The sequence below is a fragment of the Salvia hispanica genome, chromosome 1, assembly GCF_029641045.1.
Source record: "Salvia hispanica isolate PSC_SH4W2 chromosome 1, Shi_PSC_v1, whole genome shotgun sequence".
Lineage (NCBI taxonomy): Eukaryota > Viridiplantae > Streptophyta > Magnoliopsida > Lamiales > Lamiaceae > Salvia > Salvia hispanica.
Window position 1 is genome coordinate 44726623 of NC_142692.1, and position 13045 is coordinate 44739667.

A 13045-nucleotide genomic window follows, 5' to 3' on the forward strand; every position below is an offset into this window, starting at 1 on the left:
CAACAGTCGCCAGTTTCCTCATTAACAATAGCATTTGCAATAGGCAAACATTTCTTGTTAGCATCAAAACCACAAGCAACAAGCAATTTATCTTTAAATCATCCTCGGAGGTGAGTCCCATCAATTGCTAAAACTGGTTGGGCCAGCTGAAAAGCATGTGATAGCAGCCTCAAATGCCCAGAAAACATAACTAAACATCTTTTTACATCTGTGACTTAACAGCTCGTTGTGCTTCCACTCAACAATTTTGTCTGGATTCTGTGGCAGCAGTTCAAGCATGTAACTTGGTAACTGTCTGAATAATTTCCCTCATCCACCAAAGACAATCTCTAAAGTCTTTCTCTGTGCATATCATGCCTTCTTGTAACTGATTACCACATTGAATCTTTCATGAATATAGGTTTCTGAACTTCTCACATGTGAATACTCAACAAACAATTCAATACAACGAGTAGAATTTTGAGTCTCGTTGAACATAAACTCCACACTTTGATTAGTGTATATCTCAGTACATATATAACCCATAATAGATACAAAGACTAGACAATGTCTCCATGATATTTGAATGACGTGTTGATTCATATCTATTCTCATCGCACAACATATCATTACAACTAATTCAGAATACGAAACGCACGAATTCAATATAATGGAGCCTCTCACCCGAGGTGGGTCATAACAAATATCCAATTGTGGAAGTTGAACTATTTTACCACCCCAATACAAACTCACAAATATATGCATGATTTCTGCATAAGAAAATATAACAAATACAAAAATTAGGGACAATTTTTTCTATAAACCCTAATTTAGTAAATCAGGGAAAACCAACATAATCTAACAATATTATGCAATAATTATGAATAAGAGATAAACTTACAGAATTGTAACGACAAAATGAAAGAAATCGCCGGGAAAATGGAAGAAATCGCCGGAAATCGGAAGAAAATCACACTGCTCTCTTTTCTCTCTTCTTTTGCGCAGAATGGTATTCTGCTTCTGGAACTCGTCATTTTGTTTAAAATAGAGATGCATGACACTCATGCGTTTTACCTAGAGACGCATGGGGGTCATGCGTCTTTCAATAAAAAATAAAAAAAATAAAATACGCATGTTAGACATGCGTCTTTCGTTAAACCGCGTGAAACTGATGTGTTTCATTAACCAAAGACGCATGACGATCATGCGTTTCTCACAAACTGGGAAGCTAAAAAAACGCAGTATTAAGATGGAATGACTAATGTGTCCTAGAACACAAAAAGAATTACCCCCCTAAAATGGTGGTATGATGTCGTAATAAAGAGTGTTGTCATTTTAATACATCCCTATAGGGGTGTGTTAGTGTTAGGGTGACACCGCTCTTAAAGTGACAACGTGACAACAAGTAACATGCAATCTGCAATACATGTGTAAGGAAAATGTGATACATAGGCAAGCAATTTGGCATATGGTTCCAAACATTATGAGATCCGAAATCAGAGTACTATGGTGACACCATAGTTAAAATGACAATCTAGGCAAGCATTCTGCGATAAGCAAACAACTCGGCATATGATATCAAGCAATCTGCGATATGAAATCAAAGATAATCAAGCAATATACGATACATGGGCAAACAAGTCTGCCACGTGGTAGGCTAAGGTTGAATCTGCACCTAAATCTAACAATTGTCCTTGGTGGTACAATGTCATCTTAAATAGTGTTTTCATTTTAACACAAACCTATAGTATATACATATACAATATAAATGTTATAATATAAAATATTCAAGATTAAACAGCGTTGCAATAAAAAGAATCTCGAACATCAAAATATATGCATTGACAGAGGGGGAAGAAGAGCGTTTGAGTTTGTGGATTGTTAGAAAAATCATGACAAATCAATAGTAAAAAGCCGGAAAAATTACCTCTCCCTTTCAGCCGGCTCTCCTTCTTCTTCACTATTTACTCTACTAGTGTAATCCCCCGTGGTGCTATGCACGAATCATAAGATTTTACCCATGCCAAATACAAATTCTAAATGATTAACTAGAAATAAAATTAATATATATTTTATTTTATGAGTTGATTGGAGAAAATAATAAGTAACACAAAGAATAAAGTGAAAATAATAATATTTTCATTTCAATGTGTTAGTTAGAATAAGACATACAAAAAGGAAAATGTTACTTAGAGTGGGCCACACTTTATTAGATACGGTATATAAAAAAATGTTTCTAGAATGATTAAAATGAATAAGTATTCATAAGGGATATTGGTTGGAAATTGAAAGGAAATGGGCTAGAATTAGATTAATATGGATTAAGTAATTATAGTTGGGCTATAATTATAATAGTCCATAAGCCCAACAATCATGAAACCCTAGTGACTCTTCATCTATATAATGGTTATTTATTCTCCATTGTGGGGCATCAGAAATAGCGTAACATTAGAGAGAAAATACGTAAAGCTTTGTAAAGAGAATTCCTAGCATTCTTCTACGGAGCAATTGTACCGGGATAGTTCCTGCATCGGATTGGATTGCACGTGGACTTCGATAGTAGTGGATTCAACTTGCAGGATTCAATCGCAGAAGAAAACAACACAACAAGTAAGATTTAGTTCCGTTGTGGTTTAAATGCTCAACTTGCAATATGATTATGAATCTAGATCTGTTATTCTTGTATGCGATTTCCGCTGCGCTCATTAGATGAATACAAGAATTACCAACAGTGGTATCAGATCCCGGGGCTTGATTCATAATTGTTTTGTGATTTGATTATATGTGGACGATTTCAGAAATCAAACTCTTTAACTTGGTTTAATAATTTTTCGACAAAACTGAAATTGGATTTCAAAATAAGAAATTAGATTTCAAGCTTCAACTTTTTGAAAATTGTTTGAAAATTGGAATCAGATTTCCACAATTTTATGTTAAAGGAGAACTGAGTTTTATTTTTCATTGAAAACTATTTTATTAGAAACAAAGTTTTCAAACTTCTTTCGACATGTTTCGTATCTTTGAAACTGGAATTGGATTCCAAGCAAACTTTGAGAATTGAAAAATTGTTCAATTTTTGAAATTAAAGTTGAGAGTAAAAATGGTTTTGGAACCCAAAATTAACGAAACGACTGGAAATTGAAATTGAATTTCAATTCAGTCATTTTAGAGTGGTTTTGGAAACCAAAACTGACCATAGCCACGACACAACAAAACTTGGATTTGAAATTCAATCAATTGAAATTTGATTTCAATTGTATATACAACATCGAGGCGAACATGGACAAATTAATGAAGTTGGGGCGGCAGACATTCAACGAAAGCAAAGAAAAACGGAAGAAGAGCGACGCTCACGGCGGCCTTCTCCCTCTCATGCTATCCGCCGCGTGTATCTGCTGGAAGTTGTCGACCGGCGGCAGGTCAGTATGGTGGGGTAAAAGCTGTGGCGGCGGCGTGAAGGCAGCACCATGGAAGGGGCGACTGTTCTTTTCCCAGAACCCTAGCGGGCCTTGAAGATCCGGGTCGGATCCGATCGTGGTTTTGGGTTACGGCAGTTGGGCTGCAATTTGAATGGGATGCCACGTTTTAGGCTTCAATTCAAGTAAAAATGTAACCACAATGGGCCAAAGTAGCTAGGCTACCGTTGTCTAAAAATTGAGGTGGTTTTGGTCACTGTAAAGTTCATTATTAATTTAGAATTAATAATATTAATCAAGCAAATAAATTATTTACTATCATTATTTTGAATAATAATAGTAAATGTGTTTTTAATATTATTTTAGAATTAATATTAAATATCTGTTAATATTAATTTGGAATTGATGCAGACTGGATGATAAATTTATTAATTGGATTAGTGAGCTAGAATTTGTTAATATTATTATTTTTTGGAATAATAAATAATATATGTGCTTGATGATAATTTGGAGTTATTACTCGATTTACAAATTTATTAATTTAGAATTAATATAGATTGGATTAATTTCGTTAATTGGATTAACAAAGTGCGATATAGTTATCATTTTGGAAATGATAATATATACTCCATAAAATATAAATTTGGAATTAATATTAAATTTACAATTATATTGATTCGGAATTGATATAATTGTTAAGTCCACATTTAATTAGAAAATAAAATTTGATTTTATTTGTTGAGCATGATTTGATATCCTATGTGATAAGCATGCTATTTGATTTTTATGCTTATTTATTGAACTATAGTAGTTAGAGACCGTTTTATTGTCTGGGTAGGCGGCGCCCAGTATGTGCAGTCCGTGTTATACTATGCCTGGGTAGGCGGCGCCCAGTATTTGTAGTCCGTGTTATACTATTATGTCTGGGTAGGCGGCGCCCAGTAATTGTTTGATATTTAATATTGGATATTATATTCACATAACTAGTATCACACTTTTTCCCCATAAAATATAAGTCTTGTTTTGAAACAAATGCGTCGTCCATCATAATTGTCTGATGTTCCTAGCCTTTTCGACCACGAGTTTTTTGCCCTCGCGTTTACTCTAAATCCACAAGGTTTAGGCTCATTCATAGATGCATGGTTGGCATCGTGTGATGGGGTTGACTTGCTTAAATTATTTTGTGTAGCCCTCGCAACCAAAATAATTTATGGACGTATATTAATTAGATTAATAAACCAAGAATTGTAAAATTGTTGTTTCAATTAGCTTGGAGGCCTACCTAGTGATATTATTGTAGTTATCAGCCCTCGCAAAGGCTACAACTATATAGACTTGGATCTTGGACCACTAAAATTTATATTTGATATAAATTCGTATTTTATGTTTGGGGGCATAATATATGTTAAAATTAGTGGGAGCTAATCAATACAATAAACCCTTGTTTGATTAGTGATGCGAATGTGATATTTGTATGCTTTTCTAATTTGCTTTTCATTTTATTTTCTGTTCAGATAATATGTCAAACTTATCTTATGAGTGTATGATGGAAACAAACAAATTGACTAGGTCAAATTTCACGGAGTGGCAGAGAGACTGCCCAAAACTCAAGGCACAAGGTGCAATGAGTGGGAGCTCAGCTATGTTTGTCATTGAGATAAATATGTCTATGAATAACTCACAATCCTGGATATTGGATACCGCTTGTGGTTCACACATTTGTAATAATGTGAAAGGTCTAATAGACAGCAGGAAAGTGAGGCCTGGGGAAGTAGACCTACGTGTTGGAAATGGAGCAAGAGTTGCTGCCGAACGCGTGGGAACTTATAGATTAGATCTTCCCTCAGGACATATACTAGATTTACATAATTGTTATTTTGTTCCAGTTATTTCAAAGAATATTATTTCCATTCCGATGTTGGACATCGAGGGTTTTTCCTTCCATTTTGCAAACAGCAGATGCTCGTTTTCTAAGAATGGATTGTTTTATGGAAATGCCTCTTTAGAGAATGGATTATATATGCTTGAATGCAAACAGAATATTCTCAATGTGCAAAATAAAAGACTTAAGCTATGTAATACGGATAATGCTACTTATCTTTGGCATTGTAGACTTGGTCATATCAATGAGAAAAGGATAGCGAGATTGAGAAAGTTAGACTATCTAAATTCATTTGATTTTGAATCATATGGTGCTTGTGAATTCTGTCTCAAAGGAAAGATGACTAATAAACCACTTTCTGGGAAAGGGGTGCGTGCTGATGATGTGCTAGAGTTGATCCACACAGATGTGTGTGGACCGTTTCCAACTCAAGCAAAAGGTGGTTATTCGTACTTCATTATTTTCACTGATGATTTGACAAGGTATGAATATGTGTATCTTATGAAACTCAAATCTGAGGCCTTTGAGAAATTTAAAGAGTTTAAGTGTGAAGTTGAGAAACAACTTAGGAAAAGTATCAAAAGTCTTTGATCAGATCGAGGAGGGGAATACTTGAGCCGAGAATTTCTTGATTACTTGAAATCACATGGAATTCAGTCAGATTGGAAACCTCCTGGTACACCACAAATGAATGGAGTATCTGAAAGGAGAAATCGAACATTATTAGATATGGTTCGATCCATGATGAGTTTAGCTAGTCTCCCTTTATTTCTCTGGGGTCATGCTTTATTGACTGCTATTTACATTCTGAATAGAGTTCCATCTAAATCAGCTGAGAAAACACCATATGAGTTATGATATGGCAAAAAGCCTTGTCTTAACTATATGCGGACCTGGGGTTGTCCAGCTTTTGTTAAGAAACAAATGACTGATAAGTTGGAATCTAAAAGTGAGAAGTGTTACTTTGTGGGATATCCTAAACAAACTAGAGGATATGAATTCTACTACCCTGGAGATCACAAGGTGATAATCTCTAGGAATGTGACGTTTCTTGAAGACAATTATGTCCTAAAGGAACAAGGTCACAACATTGTAGATCTTGAAGAAATTCAAGAACCACAAGATAACATTGAGGATGAGGTATTGTCAAATAGTTTGAACAATAACTCAGTGGGAGTTTTTGATGATCTATTGGGAGGGGAAATTACTATTAGAGGAGACCTTAGAGGGACTCTCGAAGAACCTCCTCAAGACAATGAGATGCATCAAAGACAAGATGATGCAATAGTCGCATCACCTCCACCTCAAGAAGATCATAGGGATATTCCTGAATCTTCTCACATACAGAATGAACAGCCTGAACCAGAGCAAAACCAACTCAATAGGCCTAGAAGGACTCGTCGTCCACCTGAGAGACTGAATCTGATGGTTGAGAACCAAGATGATGAAGTTGATTTAGATGAAGATGAGCCTAAAACCTATACCGAGGCAGTGTCAGACACCGATCGAGAGAAGTGGCTTGAAGCCTTGATATCTGAAATGGACTCGATGTACTTCAACTTAGTCTGGGAACTAGTTGACTTGCCAGATGGGGTTTACCCTATAGGCTGCAAATGGATCTTCAAAAAGAAGAGAGATACAGATGGCAAAGTACAAACCTACAAGGCTAGGTTAGTGGCAAAGGGTTATAGTCAGCGCGAAGGCATTGACTATGATGAAACCTTTTCGCCAGTTGCTAAGATCAAGTCCATTAGGATATTACTTGCAATTGCTGCATACTACAATTTTGATATTTGGCAAATGGATGTCAAAACCGCATTTCTCAATGGAGAATTAGAAGGCGATGTCTATATGACACAACCTGAAGGTTTTGTATCGAAAGAAAGGCCAAATGCAGTGTGCAAGCTAAAGAAGTCCATTTATGGACTTAAGCAAGCTTCTAGGAGTTGGAATATTTGTTTTGACAGAACAATCAAATCGTTTGGTTTTGTCAGAAGCAAAGAGGATCCATGTGTTTATAGTAAACGTGAAAATGGAAACGTCGTATACCTTATCATATATGTTGATGACATCTTGATTATGGGAAGCGATCATTCCATGATGCAATCCGTGAAAGAGTGGTTGTCTAGATCCTTTATGATGAAGGATCTGGGTGATGCTTCCTATATCCTTGGAATTAAGATCTATCGAGATAGACCAAATAGGATGTTGGGATTATCACAATCCACTTACATAGACAAGTTGTTAAGGCGCTTCTCAATGGAGAATTCTAAGAAAGGTTTTCTTCCTATGGGACATGGCATTGTATTGTCAAAGAAGGATTGTCCTTCTAATGACAAAGAAAGAGAAAACATGAAGAGGATTCCATATGCTTCGGCTATAGGATCTATTATGTATGTCATGGTATCTACTAGGCCAGATGTGGCCTATGCGCTTAGCATGACAGGCAGATTTCAGCAAAATCCCGGTGAGGAACATTGGAAAACTGTTAAGACTATTCTTAAGTACCTTAGAAGGACTAAAGAATATTTCTTAGTCTATGGTGGACAACCAGAGTTATCAGTTACTGGGTATACTGATGCTAGTTTCCAAACAGACCATGACGACTATAAGTCTCAGTCTGGATATGTTTGTATCCTCAATGGTGGAGCAGTGAGTTGGAATAGTTCCAAATAAGGTACAATTGCCGATTCCACCACCGAAGCCGAGTATATTGCTGCATCTGAAGCTGCCAAAGAAGCTGTTGCTTTGTTAGAGTTTGTTAAGGAACTGGGTGTCGTTCCGAGTGCCAGTAGTGCAATACCTTTGTACTGTGACAATACTGGTGCTGTTGCGCAAGCAAAAGAACCCAGAGCTACGAACAGGAACAAGCATGTTCCTAGAAGATATCATCTGATCAGAGAAATAATTGAAAGAGGCGACATAAAATTAGAAAGAGTACCCACTGATGATAATTTAGCTGATCCTTTCACTAAACCGTTATGTATAGCAAAACACAACAAGCACTTTGAGAGCTTAGGTGTTAAGCATGTTGGTAGATGGCTTTGAATCAGTGGGAGTTAAAGTTTTATATGTCTTAGAAACATTTTGTGTTGAGACAATATTACTTGATCACATTCTATGAAAATTTAATTTTCTATTGGTTTTGTGCACTTATTGGAATAATCGTTTTAAATGTTTGTCTTTATTCTAAATATTTGTTCCCTTGAATTATAACTGTCGTTAATGGTGTGAGACATTAAAGATATAGTATAATTCTAAAATAGCCCTAACCAATGATCATCAAAATGGGATATTGATGATATGTTATAGGTTAGCATGGGGTTTACATCACATTCTTCGAGAATGTAGTTGTTCTCACAACTATGAGATATCAGATATTCGTGATGGACCCATGGTATACTTTGGAGAGTATTGGTATACCCTACTATTACACTGTTTTGTTAAGTGTCTACAGTTTATTAGTGCATAAAGTATGTAATAGTCCTTAGATCTGAGGTCATTACACATTTTGTTTGTTGAGTGGTGTGCTTTGATCTTGTCCAACGCTTTGCCTCCCAAAGGAGGATTGAGACACGGACCTGTGTTGGGTATATCATAAGATAAATGAAAATGGTAGTTGAGCCAAGAATGAGATTCATTCCTCGATTAGAATTTCGAGACAACACTCAAATTCTCTATATTACTTGACCATTAAGTCATTGGCCAATGCAAAGATATATTCGATTAAAGTAATTGAATATGATCGAATGGGTCATTTAATAAAGATGAGATAAAGTGATTGAGCTATTTGGATGACACATAGCAAATCTTAGGCTCAATCGGGTGGTTCGTGAATGAAAGGATATTACTATAAACTTTATGTAAAGGCTTGTTTACCGAATTCACGTAAACGTCCTTCATATATCGAGCTACGCTGCCAACGCAGTCTAGGAGTTTTGTGCAGACTTCGATTAGATCGTCGTCGATAATGAGGGCCTAAAGGGTCACACTATAAGTGTATTTTGATCCGCTCAAGGGTACAAAGTTGGAACTGCGTATTATATCTAATGCTAGTCCAAGTGGGAGATTGAAAGGAAATGGGCTAGAATTAGATTAATATGGATTAAGTAATTATAGTTGGGCTAGAATTAGATTAATATGGATTAAGTAATTATAGTTGGGCTATAATTATAATAGTCCATAAGCCCAACAATCATGAAACCCTAGTGACTCTTCATCTATATAATGGTTATTTATTCTCCATTGTGGGGCATCAGAAATAGCGTAACATTAGAGAGAAAATACGTAAAGCTTTGTAGAGAGAATTCCTAGCATTCTTCTACGGAGCAATTGTACCGGGATAGTTCCTGCATCGGATTGGATTGCACGTGGACTTCGATAGTAGTGGATTCAACTTGCAGGATTCAATCGCAGAAGAAAACAACACAACAAGTAAGATTTAGTTCCGTTGTGTTTTACATGCTCAACTTGCAATATGATTATGAATCTAGATCTGTTATTCTTGTATGCGATTTCCGCTGCGCTCATTAGATGAATACAAGAATTACCAACAAGAAATATCACCTACTTTGGGAAATTTTGGTATTTTTCATGACCTTTCAACTTGATCCATAAAATCACCAACTTTATGGATTGTGCAAATTTCCATGCCACATAAATTTATATTTTTCATGTCAGCATCTGAATGCCATCTCACACCCCATCTCTCTCATCTCTTTTTCTCTTCTTCTTTAACTCCATAGTACTTGCCACTTTCTCCACCTCTCCACCATCAGCCACCACCCGCAGCCGGCCACCTTACCATACGCCACCGTTTCTGGCAGCATTCGCAGGCCAATCAACTGGTGTTTTCCAAACACCATTTCCCCTTCCTTCTCTTGAAATCTAAACACCTAACCTTATGACCTTAAAACAAACTATACAGAGAGATGAGATGTAAGATGGCATTCAGATGCTAACATGGAAAATATAAATCTATGTGGCATGGTTTTTTCAATTTAATACTCAATACGTCATCATTCCGATGGCTGGAATGACATCATGGGAAATTTGCACAATTCATTAAAGTTAGTGATTTTATAGACCAGGTTGATTGTTGAAAGATTGTGAGAAATATAAAATATTTCTCAAAGTTGGTGATATTTCCAACCAATTTCCTAATTGTAAACAATTCAAAAGATTTGCCCAAATTTATGTATCTCCAAGTCATATTCATCTTAATCCCCAAATGTCCCGTGGGCATATCATAAATCGATGGCGATATTATAACATTGTAATATGATTGATTAAGTATTGTAATAGATAGGGATTTTTCAAACATTAAATCATAAATACATAAAACACAATTAATTGCTGAAGGAGTATAATAGTACTATTTCTAGTAAAATTTTATCCAAGTTGTGACTTAGCGTACTCTATCCATGCATAAAATAAACTATTCTTTTATCTTTTTGATTCATTCGATAAAAATATAGTATCTTTTATTGTAAAAAACTTTTTTCTCTTTGATGAAATAACTCATTTTCCATTAACATAACTTTATACTAGGATGGAAAGGGTATAAATAAATTATTGAAATTACAAGCACAAATTGAACAGCCATTTGTTAGGATTAAATACGGACCATAATTAAGAAAACATATTTATCTGAAATATTGAGATTGCATGAGTTTTGCATGGAGCTTATAATTTTGTGAGTAAAATTAAAACAATCTTTACATTTTGGTTTTAACACATGGAATCTTTTCATTTGTTTTGTACGCTTCCATCATTCTCTATAAATATAGATATACAACCAACAATTTAAATTTTAGAACAACTTGCGTCACAAAAACGATTTCTTTTATTTTTCGTATTATATCAATGCATTTTTATTTTTTAATGGTTTCTATATAGATGTGGTATAGCCAAAACTAAGTCGACGTATGCCCAGAAACAATTTTCTGTATAATTTGTCAAATTTGTTGTGGTGCCTCACAGCCAATTTGTTGTAGATCACATCTTAATTTCTGTATCTGATTATTAGTATTCCAACTAAATATTGGTAGTTTTTCACAAATTCCCCTTACCGCTTGCTGAAAATTTTCTGATCCTTTTATATATTTTCTTGGGTTTTTGGCTTTTTAAATCAAAACATTTCCCCGAATTCCGGTTTTTCCCATGAACTATGAGACTTGTTTTTAAAACCACGAACTTCCATTTCGTTAGAATTTTCCCAACCCAACCCGAATAACACATTTCTGGTAGAGAAGTTGTCGAAAAAATGACATGGACGCCGGATATAGGACCCTAAAACGACGTCGTTTTACGACTCAATCACATTTAAACATTACCCAACTCACCTAAAATCGAATTCAGCCAGCCAATTAAACCCTAAAATTGAATTCCGGCATCTTCGTTCATCTGCTCACTTCGAAATCAGGCGTCTTCGTTCTATCTCAGGTAGGTGAGGAGGTTGCTTTTGGGCGTCCTCGTTTTGGGCATGCCGGCTGCGGATGTCCTGGCAGTGGGCGACCTGGCCGTTAATGACAAATAGGATTAAAATTGGCACGTAAACAACCCGGGTTTCGCCGTTGACCCGCCAGGGAAAAATCCTAACGAAATGAAAGTTCGTGGTTTTAAAAACAAATCTCATAGTTCATGGGAAAAACCGGAATTCGGGGAAAGGTTTTGGTTTAAAAAGCCAAAAACCCTATTTTCTTGATGTGATGACCTTCACATCTATAACTATTGCCGATATAAGTTGATTTTATGAATTCCTCACATCTTGTGATAGTTAACTAATGAAAAATAAATAAAAATACCATTCTCAATTCCTTACATTTTCCCCTCACTTAGCTGTGTGTTAGTGCTTCCGCAAAAGCTTAGAAGATTTTTTTAAGATATTCGTCTATCTATTTCTTGCTCTGATTAGTGTGGAGCTCTTCACGCTTTGGGATATCAAGTTGTCAGTTAAATCTGATTCCATAATTGAATTTACACTGGGTAATAAAATAGAGAGATACAACCTATGATTGTCACATGATTTGGCGTTACTCGATTTTTTCAATTAAGAGGAGGATGGTTGGTATTTAGTAAATTTGCCCAGAGCTAGTAAAACTAGACAAGAAGCTCAAACCTCCAAACACTAGGCATGGTTTCGCCCTAAAGTTGCATTGAGGAAATTTTAGGCAAGGCTCGTAATTTGAAGAAACTGGGCATTCATGGGAGACTATCCTTGTTTTTCGATGGAAAGGAAGGATCGTTCGAATGTGTAGGAAGACTGACTTATCGTGAAAAGCTGATGCTACTCCTATTAAATAAACCTTCAGAAGGTCGAGGGCACAACCTTCCCCAACCTATAAATTTTCTCCGAGATTAAATGACAAACGTCTAACAACAAACAAAATCTAAATTTTTTTGACAAGGTCCAATTAAATGAAATGAGCAAATATCCATGATCATGCTGCATGAATTGATTTCATTAATTTCAACTGCCTTTTCCAAGTAGTCTCCTTGTAATCTAGCTACCACAATCTTGTGCACCTTGTCTGAACTGAACTGTGGCAATGCATGATATATATTACTTTCAAGCTTATCAGACATAAACACGAAACAAATTAAGACACGTTGAGGAATGAGTTGCTGAATATACCCAATGCTCAAAGTGCATCCGATACCTTATATATGAGATAAACTGTAAACATTGTTGTTGGATGTGATGTTATGATGAATCAATTCATTGTCATGAATGTAGCTTAATTCATTTGCAATCCCAACAACAATT